Genomic DNA, 13,748 nt, shown 5'->3' with positions numbered 1-13,748 from the left:
GAAATCACCATCTTTAGAGAAAACAAATTAAGATTAAAATTTATATATGTCTTTTAGAAAATTATATGAGGTAAAACTGAAAAAATAACTGACTTTTCAACTATTATCACTTTTACTTTAGGTTCTTGAAAAAGAAAAAAACAAGTAAGTACAGACTTACCCTACAAAATGTTGTTATTCAGTACCTTGGTCTGATTTAAAAGTCTATCTTTTTAAATCAATCCTCCAAGAAAGGTTAACAAAAACTATACCAACTCAAACAGGAATTTTATTTTACCAATATTTTCAAATGCATTTACAAATTATGGGCTTTATTGTGAGCACAGGCAAAAAATATAGCTTTCCAACCAATGTCCATTTTCCCGTCTAATTGAAAGTCAAGTGTTTTCAAGGAGGGAGGGTCATAGAGCATTCTGATCAATCTTCAAGTGTCATGGGGATGGTGCTTGATCCATGCATCATATCCATGGTGCTCCAGCAGAGCAGACTTTTAAACCAGGTTTTACAGGATGAAAGTATGTTTTTTAGTGGAAGAGGAAAGAATATTTCAGATTGAAAGGACAGCCTCTGTAGAAATACCAAGGCTGAATGCTATGTCATGATGGCTAGCATTGTGGATTGGAGAGAGCAGCAATTCCTACACTGACTTGGGCATTACAAGGAGAGTATTTTTCAAAAATCAGATTTCCAGGCTCTTGCCTAGAAATAGAAACTCCCAGAATGGAGCCCGAGTATCTATAAGTGTTTAAGAAAGCACAGGATGTATACCGAATCTCATTCAGTTCTAGATTAAACCTGAAGTGGTACATACATCATCAGGGATGACTATATACTTTTAAGTAAATAATTTCATTTTCATTTTATCAAAAAAAAAAATTTTAATGCAAGAAATTCTTACAGAAAATACAGCATACTGGGTGGGTGCAGTGGCTCACCTTTGTAATCTCACCACTTTGGGAGGTTGAGATAGACGGATCCCTTGAGATCAGGAGTGCAAGACTTGCCTGGCCAATATGGTGAAACCCTGTCTCTATGAAAAATACAAAAATTAGCTGGACATGGTGGCACATGCCTGTAGTCCCAGCTACTTGGAAGGCTGAGTTGGGAGAATCGCTTGAACCCAGCAGGTGTAGGTTGCAGTGAGCTGAGATTGCACCACTGCACTCCAGCCTGGGCGACACAATGAGACTATCTCAAAAATAAAAAAATTTAAAAAAGGAGAAAAAAGAAAGCATGGCATAAATTGCTTTTGTTATTACCACCATTGTATTCTATTTATTTATTTATTTATTTATTTATTTAGATGTAGTCTCGCTCTGTTACCCAGGCTGGAGTGCAGTGGCATGATCTTGGCTCCCCGCAACCTCCGCCTCTTGGGTTCAAGTGATTCTCCCATCTCAACCTCCTGAGTAGCCAGGACTACAGGCACGTACCACCATGCCCGGCTAATTTTTGTATTTTTAGTAGATACAGGGTTTCACCATATTGGTCAGGCTGGTCTCGAACTCCTGACCTCAGGTGATCCACCCACCTCAGCCTCTCAAAGTTCTGGGATTACAGGCATAAGCCACCACGCCCAGCATATCATTGTATTTTTAATAGCCAACACATGGCTAGAAAAGCCACAGGAAGGGCGTAGGTACTCACATTTATACTCCTTAAACAATTAAGTGGTTAAGCTATATTCAATCAATATTGCAATATTTAAAACAGGCCCAACTCTTTCTTCTAAAAAATAGTAATAGAGCTTGACTAGGATGAACTACAGGTCTGAATTTCTTATCTAGCATTCCAGAATAACATTGATGCATCATAATACGCTTGGCCTTTAGAAGTTACTGAAATAGTAAGAGTCTCTAGACTTGCCAGTTTCTTAATACATCTGCTCCTGACCAAAAGTGTTTGCATACAGCTATGTTGACAATGTGACTATTACTAGCCAATAACATCTTTCTAATGACTGCTGAAATTTCTTTTTTTAAAAAAATCACTCACTCAACTCTACTTAGTAAAATGTTCTAGCTAAACAGTTAAAATAGGGTGTGACTTAAGCTCCTTTACCAGATTTCATTTGGCCTTCATGGTCTTATTCCCCAGGACTCAGAATTGGCAGTTTTGAAGTTTCCTCATAAAACTATGAGTTAATTGAGTTGACCATCACTGAACTTCATGTGTCCCCAAATACACTCAATTTAAAGTGGCTATCATGGGTGACAGGCATGTTCATGCGAAGCAGAATTGTTTCAGCAGAAACCTGTAACACAGCAGAGCTCAGATTAATTGGAAATCTATCTGGCACATGTTTGGCAAGCAGTCTATAGCACAATATTCAGATATGCAACATGGATTCACGTGATGGTAGCTTATCAGTTTCTCCAATCAGAAGTTCAAAGAAGATTAGAACCTCATAAGAGATACAAATCACAGCTCAGTCTCTGAGATTCAACCTGAAGGCCTGAAATCTGTGGCTGTGTTAGTGGCAAACTCTATACTTTTATTTCTTTCAACTTCCTTTACATTCTACTCTTCTCCTTTTCCCCATACTTCTGCACTGGAAAGACAAATGGTAAATGTAAAAGTTGTACATGGTTTAAAATGGAATATGTAAATGTTTGAAAAGAATAATTCTTACTTAAGTCCTTGAAATCATCTTCTTTTTATAAAAGGGATGTGTGTGTGTTTTCTCACAAGCTGAGCTTCAAATTATCTAACAAGAATTATGGGACACAGAGAATGGAAACAAAAAGTGGCTTGTAAGATGTCGGGCGATAATACACCTCGGGAGGTCAGGCTGGGTTGTTTGATGAGGGCCTTTTGGTCACTGCCAGTTCCGATTTAGGAATATACTATTGATGGCCACACCAAAGAGGCCTGAAGGAAGTGCAGACTATTAAATCACTTGTTTACCTCAAGTGAGCACCAGTGGTACTCAGTCAATGATTTTATTGATCCAAATACTGTTCAATTAAGTGTGTTTATTTTGATTCTGTGATTAACATGCATTTGCAGAAGGCATACTCACAGTGAAACAAAGTCTAAAATTATACCTTTCATCTTGTCCTTGTGTCCCAGTGTCACACTGATTTAATGAGTTATGCATTAAATGAACAGATATTATAATGTTGAAGAGTAGTATTAAGTGAAATACCTAAACTCTCAGGCCTTCTAAAAATTCATTTTCTTAGGACAGTCAGTGAACATGGCAGGAGTTAGTAATTAAACGTAAGGTTCCTGGATGCTAGGTAAAGGTCCAGTTGTATGGCTGCTGATAAAAGAAGCAAGATCGATATTGCCGCCAAAATTGCCCGATTCAAATTACTAAAGCAATAGTCAAAGAAGGAAAAAATAGAAATGCAGTATATTTGGTCTAACCAGAGAAGGAGGCCAAAGCATAATTCTAAGGGTGTGAAGAGTGGAATTTGATGTGGCTCTTTGACATCACCAAACAAGCATATCAACACCATCCAAATGTCCTTTTTCTAACCACTACTAACACACAATACCTTCATTCTCTGCTTATTCCTCTTGTACATCCTCATTTGTCCCTCTAGGGACACATTAGCTAGACTTATTTATGTGGAAGCACTCTGTGCCCAAACCAATCAGCAACAATTCCCACGTAACAATACAACTGGAGAGAACACTATTTCTGAGATTCTATTGAAAACTTCAACATGTCATTGAATGAAAGCTAGGAAATATGACCAAAAATGCTGGCTGGAATTCTTCAGAAACTTTTCTGCTCCTGTCTTTATTATAGCTAAGGCTAAGAGCATGATCATCTCTGAAACAGGAGGAATACACAAAGGCATTGACCACTCTTTCCCCCAAAATATACACATTCTGAAAAAAGGTGGTTTTAGATGGTGATATAAGGAATGGGAAACTCTCGAAATAGAGATTTTCTGATTATTTTTAAGGTGTCTCCATTTCTATCTATACCACAAAGCTCTTCCAGATTGCTCAGGCTGTTGAGGGTAGGGTTACAGGGCACCTTTCTTTGTCCTTCCCACCAAATACAAACTTGGCTTGTTTCTGCCCAAAAGATTTATTGATCGCTTCTGAGTCTTGGCCCACACAAATGCAAATTTAATAACTCATTCCAGTTGTCTTAGTTCATGAGATTTTATACGTGGGGATAAGGATGGAGAGTAACCACTGGACTTGACTTTGCTCCTGGCCATTGGAATGTGGTCTTCACACCTCTTGCCCGAGTTGATACTGAAAAGGAGACGTTTCCAGTTGAAATTTCTTTATTTTTTCTCCCCCAACAGAGCTGCAGTTTTTAAATTGATGAAATTCACAGAATTTAAAAACATAGATCTCATTCATGGGAACACAGCCACCTCTCTATTGCATCGCTTCATGGCTAAACTTCTCTGGAGAATGAATTATATTCCACTTCTGGAATTCACTGTCATCTGTTCCTAGTCTCCAGATATTCTGAACCCTCTGTATAGCATTTGCTGCACTTCATCATCTTCTCCTAGAAGGTTTTCCTTAGTTTGTTTCCCTGATCCTCTATTCTTGTAATTTTCTTTTCAGTCTTTCAGACAATTTCCTTCATTGGCTTCTCCTTTCTTATCACCACTCACATGTAGAGGTACTTCCATGCATGCCTGGTTTTACTTGGAAATCTCATCCTCTTTTAATTAATATACCTATAAATTCAATTGATGTGATTTTTCAAAACTATATCAGCAGACCCTGATCTCTGCAGTTTGACTTCTTCCCTTAGATGTCCTGTAAAAGCTTCACACACAAATGTGCTAAAAATTGTACTCATTGCTCCTTTTCCCTCAAATAACTTTGCCTTTTGTTATCTATTTCTGGCACAACTGCCCCCCTCAAATAATTTTCCCTTATGTTACCTATTTCTGGCAAAACTGCCCTCTCAGTTGCCATGTTTTTAAAAAACAGCTTAATCACTTGTAACTCTTCTGACTTTCTTTTCCTTTACCTCCCATATAGCCAGTTTTCAAGTTTTGTAAATTCTATTTCTGAAAAATCTTTTAAATGCTTCCCCTCTCCCCATTTCAATTCTTACTTCAAGTCTCTGTTTACCTTATGTCCCTACAGCATTACAGGTGTTGTCTCCTTGACTCTAATTTCTCAAACCAAGCCATCCACACTCTTTTTTTCCATAGGTTTTTGGGAAACAGATTGTATTTGGTTACATGAGTTAGTTATTTAATGGTGATTTGTGAGATCCTGGTGCACCCATCTCCCAAGTAGTGTATGCTCAACCCATTTTACACTCTCCTTTCCCTCCCTCCTTCCTGACTTGCTCTCCCTCCCTTTCTCTCTTCTCACTTCTTCCCTTCTCTCTCCTATCTCCTACTCTTTTCTTCCTTACTTACTTTTTGTTCTTCCTTTAATATTATAAACATGTTCTAAGCACCAGGGAATACAAACAAAAAACAAGCAGAATCTCTCCCATCAGAATTTTTCTAGATGATCCTTACACAAGACTCTCCTGACCAAAACTAAAAAAGATTTCAAAACACATACAAAATAAAGTTCATATTATTTTACGTAGCGCTCAGCAATTCCCTTCCACTGCCATATACACCATATATAAATGGCCTAATGTCAAATTATTTTTGAGGTCTACCTTAATTTCTGTTGCAACTCAAATAGTTTTTAATTCTTCAGAAGAGTTGCCCCATGACTTTCCTTCAATGATCCACAATACTGACTAGCAATCTGAGACTGAAAGTTACACGTATATTTTTTCAGGAGGTAAGAAGAAGACAATCATGTTTAGTAATTTTAGAGCCTGAATTTCTTCTCAAAGGTTGGGATCTATAACTATAACAAATATTATGTATTCACATTACTTATGAGTAATATTAAACTTGTAACATTAAATTTTAAATTGTACATTGTTGTTCTCCTGACCATTCCATTTACTCATGATAGGCAAGAATGCTACAACAACATGAAATTACTCATACTCTCATTATACCTTTTATTATCCCTCTCTACTTACCTCCATCTTTGCATGTGTCAATCTTATAAAATATTCTTAGGATCAATTAAACAACTATCTCCTATGAAGCCTTTCCTGATCACTCAAATGGAAAGAATTCCTTGTCATCTTGCCTGCCCCACTAAATATCCATATTTCAGTATGTTATCATTGAATTATCTTAAGAGTGAACTCAGGCACACTTAAGGAGAGGGTAATTCAAAATCTTTTGTTTCTTGACCCCTAGATAATATTCCAAAGAAACCATGAGGTAGTTATATCACGATCTCTTAGAACCAAAGTTACCACAGTTGATAGCTCCTTTCTTGCTATTTTCAAGGAGCACGATAAATAGAAAGGGACAAAAATAAAGGCTTAAGAATAACAGTTTGTAAAGCTTTGAAATTGAACATGGACTTTTTAAAAAAGGAACCACAATCAAATGTAACAGAACAGTTTGTTCTTGGAGAAGGCTCTAAGTATCCTAATCTTGTTGTCTATGACAGAATGATACGGTTTTGACAGCCTTGCACCTTAGTCACTGCTGATCTAATGATCCAAAAAGGGGAGGAAAAGCTTCCTAAATCATGGTTCCTGCATGAGTTGCCTTACATGGGTCTAGAAGAATTTAGTTATAGAAAAAAAAAGCAGACCGGGCATGGTGACTCATGGCTGTAGTACCAGAACTTTGGGAGTCTGAGGCAGGTGAATCGCTTGAGCCCAGGAGTTTGAGACCAGTCTGGGCAACATGGTGAAACCCTATCTCTACCAAAAATACAAAAATTAGCTGGGTGTGGTGGCGCATGCCAGTGGTCCCAGCTACTGGGGAGATTGAGGTGAGAGGATCACTTGAACCCAGGATGTCAAAGCTACATTGCACTCCAGCCTGGGTGACAGAGCGAGACTCTGTCAGAAAGAAAGAGAGAGACAGAGAGAGAGAGAGAGAGAAAGGAAGGAAGGAAAGAAGGAAGGAAGGATAAAAAAAGGAAGGAAGGAGAAAAGGAAGGAAGGGAAAAGAAGGAAAGTAGAAACAAATCTTGTTCCGCTGATTCCTTTGGTTTTATACAAGAAAAATGGATAGACAGTGAATATTCTAAATTAAGCAAATCAGTGGCTTTGGTTCAGTGATGAAAGTTTTGGAGAAATGTTACTGTAGTTATAAAGATTGTGGAGATGCCACCACCACTTTTTTTCTACTTAGGCAACCTGAACTTGCTACATGATCAGCCATCTTTCAAAATCGGCTTACCAAATCTTTACTTGATCCTCACCCTTAGTGAATAAGGATGTGAATACTTATCCCTTAACTGACCTGGTTAGATCAGTGTAACTGTGTGAGCATCATCAGAAGACACATTCATAAGCCTTGGGATCTTAATGGGGGTACCTAGGGTTCAGGGGGAAGGTTGGGTCTCCTAAGAATGTGGCTTTTCTTTACCTATCCACAAGAAAAACGAAACTTTGAATAAATGTGCCACTAAAAATAACCTTGAGTGCCACTTTCACAAAGCCTTCCTCCTACTTGTGATGCCCTAGCTCATTAATTTGTGAGGTGCTTAGCTCAACATATAACTGAATCACTAGTTAAATTCTAAAAAATAAAAAGTACTTGGTCTCTTCATTTAAGAATTCATGCCTCACTGTTCCCTCCCAGAGGGATCTCTGTCCTGATTCTTAAATGGAAATCTCTAGATTTCATGACTCAATTTCACATGTATAAGTATGAATTTAACCTCACAGAGCATGAAAGAATTCAAACTGAAGAGACACAGTACCGTTTCTGATTGGCTAACACCACTGCTAACAAGTTATGGTGGATTCTGAAAAATTACTGATGAATATAACCACTTTTCACAAACAGCCTATCCTAAATGCAATTGCAATTAGCTTGTCTCCATGTAATAGTTGAATAGGTAAATTCATAAAAATAATTACCATTTTTATCACTCACTGGAACGCCAGTTCCAGGCACTACGCAAAGCAGATAACATTATCACATGCAATCCTCACAAAAACCATCTTATATAGGTAGTAAAAGAATCCCATATTATTAATGAAGAAACGGAAGGTTAGAGAGGTTAAGTAACTTGCTCCATGTCGCAACAAATATGTGACCAGGCTGAGACTTAGATGCAGGTTTCTCTGATTCCAAAGCCCTTAATTATATAATGCTCTGCCTAATAAGCAATTGAGCAAAGTACAGAAAATCTAGAAAAATCTTAAACATCATGGTAGTCTTAGTCTATACATGTAATTGTTTATTTAGTCATTGGTGAAATAATCCATCAGAATAAAATGTCTTATAGCCATTTTATGGCAAAGTAATGAGAAGACAAATGCTCAAGTTTTTAAATGCCCTCTGATATTTTCTTAAAGTCGAAATATTTTTTAAAAACCTGTATCAGTTATAACTAAGAAAAGGTAAAACTGGGTACGTATGTGAGAGAAGGTAAATTTACTCATAGTACTCAGAAATATAGCTCGGCAGATACAGGTTTATTACCTAGAGCGTAAAACACTGTGATTGTAGATAGGGAAAACATCAGTGCAGGTTCCACCAGTAATCCATTTTTAGGATTTGGTAAACAAGTGTTTAAATTCTAAGAATGATTTTGATCATGAAAGCAACTGTGTATTTACTGGAAGTAATCAGCTTCAGGAGCAGGGCAGAAAAGTCTAGGTTAAATACTCATGTTTGTAGTGTCCCATTATTCACACATGTCATCTGATGCTCAATGTTCCTGTTATCTGTGATGACATAATGCTGGGTCTGGATGCCTGAGAACAACTTCAGGACTACTCCTACAATTAATCAAGGTATTTTTACCTTCCTTGTTTGAAAAACTTGAAAGACAACTTACAATTTGAAATTACCTGCATTTTTGGCAATATAAGCAACCATTAATTCATGACAAGCTGCTCAAAAATCAATTCTATAAGGGAACATTCAAATTACATGTCCAGAAATCTGGCAAACCTTTGTCTCAATGGCTAGAAATTACCTGACTGAGGAAGTCAGTGAGCCAAACTACGTGGACTGTTCTAACTTCATTCTTCCAGTAAAATCAGAGGCATAAAAAGATTCTTTGTTTCTGTTTTTCACACTATATTTCTCTTTTTGATCTGCTTACTTAGTATAGCTCTTACGTTTGTCTAAGAGAATATGACCCAGATTTTTATATCAGTTTAATATTTCACCCTAATAAATGTTTTCTTTAGAAGACATTCTTGTCCATAAACTGAAATTCAAACCACAAAGGAAAAGTTTATTAAGAACAAAGTAAACTTGGTCAGAAATACACTAACTAATTTTATTAATAAAAATTCAATTTACTGATTTCTCAAACTAAATTCGAAACACAAGTTTATCTCTTTTTTTTTTTCAAGGCTTGACTTAACAACTTATCCATTCATTTTACACAAGTCAGTCTGACTACACTTTTATATTAACCATACATGCCACTTCCCTTGATTGAAAAATGTTGTTAGGTTAAAGTCGGTTTTTTTTTTAAATTATGTTCTAAGCCCTAAAGGATAAACATTTATCCACTAAGACAGAAGGATAAAGATTTTAATGGCAACTTGCTTTAGGATTCAAAATAAATAAGGCAAAGATGAGTTTCCATCTTCTTAAGACTAAATTACAGAGATTAAAATATATAAACACAAAATGAATGTGTTCCATTTGCATATTATATTTCGCTCTTAAAGTTGATATTGAAGATTAAGGGTCACCATTTAATCCTCACTATCCTAATCCCTAAAATTACAAAGACAGGCATAAGTGCATGTCTGCTGCACTAAATTACCTTGAAAGAAAGCAAATTCCGGATGAAAAGGGAAGCATATTTATATTATGGTGATTTAAAATCTGTCGCCTAAACACATCTTCTCCCCTCGATCCATTGACCTAAATTGCACACTAAAAGCTTGTTTGTCTGCAAATGGGCAGCTAACACTTTGAGACAATCCAGAGATTCTTCACTTATGCAGAATCATGCCAACAATTTTTCTGACTACAATAAACACTGTCTTGTTCATATTCCACAGAAACAGAAATTGTGTTATAAAACAGAAGACTTTCTTTACAGTTTTAAAACCATTTCCTGGATAGTTAATTATGAAAATTCAGAACTCTGGATATAAAAAGTTGTGGATGCAAAAATATTTATAAAAACATTTCACTAAAATACTACCTAATCAAAAAAAATATTGCTAATTTTGTTGAATTCTTTCTTGTGCATGAAAATAGAAAAGATGAGCTTTTTTCCATGATGAAAAATGCTTTATAGGCAAGGATTTACTTCCTGGATATTCTTGTAACACTTTCTGAAATCAAGTCCATTGCGATGAATTTTCTAAGCAAAATAAACTCAACTCACAGATTCACCTAGTGGCTCAAAAATCTACAAAATTCTTATTTTCTTCTGGAAAACTCACATTAATATCAATGTGCTTGTGTACAACAAAAACAGCATAATGGAATGGCAGAATAGTATACACTTGTAAAAGATCAAATTTCTTGCTAGGTCCTGCTGACTTTGCCAGATATACATTTACTTTATAAGATAATTTTCTGAAATCACATTATTTCTATCTACCAGATCATAACTCTAGAATAGACTTGGTTCCTCTATAAATCTATTCTATCACCAATAGAGTATCATGTTTCTTCCTTTAAAATATGCTTCAAACAATTTTGTGTATCTCTGAAGAATGGGATCCCCACTGTTAAAATCTATGCTATTTGTGTGCATATGTAACAATTTGTATAAATTCAGGAAATACTCTTATTACATGTTATAGTCCCCTGAAGACTAAAATATGTCTCTGTTCTTGAATATATTTCAAAGACTACACAGTGTGATGTGAAATTAGTATGATGCCATCTTTACTACTGTAAACATATATTCAAGAATATTTCAAAGCATACTGAAAATACTTTATTGCAAATCTTCATTTTATGTAGATGTAAAAACTACAATGAAGAGGTCTAATGATCTTAAAAGGGAGAGTACACTGCAAATGATCTAGTGATACTCAGCATTTCAGGCCAAACCCCTGCTGTTTAGCCACGGTAGTTACAAAAGCAGACTAATGAAAGCTGCAAAAATTATAATTAATTTTCATTCTAAAGAAATTATTCTGCTCTAATCAACTGCCTATCAAACGTCAGTGCAAATTATGCTAAAGAAAAAAACATTACGCCAGGTTTGTGGAGTAAAATTTTCCGTATACTGTATTAGAATAAAGAACGCCTGTGTGGGAATTACTTTTAATGAACAACAAATTACAATTACTAAACTAAATGAACCATCTGCCTTTTTTTGTTTGTTTTCACGGCCTCACTGGTGCAGAATGCATTGTCAGCTTAATTCCCATTCAAAATGGCAGACTGCCTCATCACCAGGCTCTCATGTCCATAACATTTTAACAGAAAATCTGTAACAGATGTTTTCAATTTTAGGAAGAGGACAAGTATGTTTTATAAATATGTTCTAAACATTAAAGGCTGGCGTTTATAATAATAAGGTACATGCCTTTTTCAGACTGGAGCACTGGGATAACTAAGTACTCCTAAGACCTAAATTAGCACATAAAGTATTCATAGAGCAATACCAATAAAAACAAGTCCTGATGTACTTTATTAAACATTTCATTCAAGTAAATGTGTTTTGTCTCTATCCTCTAATAGGTGATCATTTGTTTCAAAGGGGCATGCATGAGGACATTCAATGATGACATCTATTATCAAATCTTTACCGAAAGGTTTAAAGTGGTTAGCTGGATACATCATCTGGCATCGGCATAAAACATTAAAAATGGAAAATCAGTCTCTTATTAGCATGTGTCTCATATTAGCTGGGCTTTCCCTGCTGAGGTTTGGGGACCATGATACTATAAAACACTTGGAAGACTGACTTTTATCAGGGCCATTTATGGAAGATAAAATCCAATCTGGGCATGATCTTAAAAAGACGGAACAGCATATGAATAATATCTTAATACAATGCAAAAGGGATATTTACTAAAGTAAATGAATATGTTTTCTTCATACTGCTATTTATGGCATTTACAAGTAGCACTGACTCAAAACTGCAAGGAGGACATACTTTAAAATAGTCCTTTAACATCTGTTATTAAATTTTTTTTTTCTTCCTTTAAATGAAAGGTATTATCCTGACAGCCCCCAGGGCTCTGGGTCTCCATTGATCCACTGTGCACGCACAGCACAGACAGGAGCAGTGTGAGCTTCTCACTACCACCAGTATGCCTCAGCACAGATGTGGGGGATCAGGTCTAAGGCAGACAGAACAGCTCAGCTTTCATATTTACCCAGTCCTTAGTTATTCCACTGAGATGACCAAAACAGAAAAACAAACAAACAAACAAAACTATTGGCAAAACTGATAGTTTATTTTTGAAGAGCAAAATGGACTGGTCCTCTATCTTTTCAGGCTTTTCCTAGCATTGTTTCACTTTCATTTTAATTTAAAGCTTTGTACAATCCCACCCCCTTAACCCCCACTCCTGAACAATCATTGGAAATGCAGATTCCTTTCTGCAATTAAAAAACAAAAGAAAATTGTATTAGATTATTTCATGAGCTAGACACATAGAGGGATATATGATTCCGGCCTCTCCACAGGCTGGATGAGTCTCTGTCTAAATAGTCTCTGCTCTGAGTGGATATTTAACTCTCATCTGCAGTGGGAACTAAAATGTGCTTCTTTAGAAAAGCAGCTTGCATGCCAGGGTCCACTCAGTGTAATGGTGTCTGCTTTGAAGATTATTTTAATCTCCCCCCACCCTTGTTCTGAAAGGAAAGACTGAAAAAAATGACAGTTCCATTATTAGAAATGCAGCTTCAGAAACAAACCAATGGAGAATACTTCGAAGGTATACAATGAGGGAAAACCAGTTTTTAAAAGCCCTTGCCCATTTTTGCAATTGTATTTTATGATAGGAAGTCATGCTTTCAAAACTTTGTTTTTCGTATTTGCCTTTTGTTTTGTATTTGGAGCAATGGAAATCAACTAAGACATTTTCTCTGTGCTTTATTTTCTTAGTTTCACCCTACAGTTATGGCCAAGTTAGAGGCCAACTTTAGCCACTGTTTTTGAAGAACTCCAAGAGAATGTTTAATTTTAAGTAAAAATGACTTTCTGTAAATAAAATACATATGATAATAATGTAGCTGTGTTATTAATTTTTAGATGCATTTTAAATTTATAAAATACTGCAAATACTAATAATTGAACAACTATACTCCTTTAACATATATATACCCTTAGATATCCCATAAAACAGACTGCCCTTCTAAAAAGTCAAACAACTTTGAAAAATAGTTACCTTTCCTTGAATATGCCTTTATTAACCTACTAATACTAATGACATACATAGTTATACACTGATGAAGAAATTCAACTCCTGATAAAATAATCCTTTATGAAATATATTGCATCTGAGAATTTATTAGAAATTACCATATATTTTACTCCTTACAAAAATGTGATCATGGTCAGGTGTGGTGACTCATGCCTGTAATCCCAGCACTTTGGGAGGCTGAGGCAGGAAGATCATCTGAGGTCAGGAGTTCAAGACCAGCGTGGCCAACATGGTGAAATCCTGTCTCTACTAAACATACAAACAATAGCAGGGTATGGAGGTGCACACCTGTAGTCCCAGTTACTCGGGAGGCTGAGGCAGGAGAATAGCTTGAACCCAGGAGGCAGAGGCTGCAGTGAGCTGAGATCACCCACTGCACTTCAGCCTG

The 13,748-nt window shown here is 36.2% G+C and overlaps 1 protein-coding gene across 3 annotated transcripts in view; it reads right to left on the bottom strand.

Moving 5' to 3' along the window:
- ZFHX4 (zinc finger homeobox 4) overlaps nucleotides 1-13,748 on the bottom strand; it is a 188,319-nt gene that overhangs the window by 122,966 nt on the left and 51,605 nt on the right. The window lies entirely within an intron of this gene.

This window comes from Papio anubis, chromosome 8, assembly GCF_008728515.1.
Source record: "Papio anubis isolate 15944 chromosome 8, Panubis1.0, whole genome shotgun sequence".
Classification (NCBI taxonomy): domain Eukaryota; kingdom Metazoa; phylum Chordata; class Mammalia; order Primates; family Cercopithecidae; genus Papio; species Papio anubis.
The sequence above is the reverse complement of the archived record's forward strand: the minus strand, read 5'-3'. Positions and strand labels throughout refer to the sequence as shown.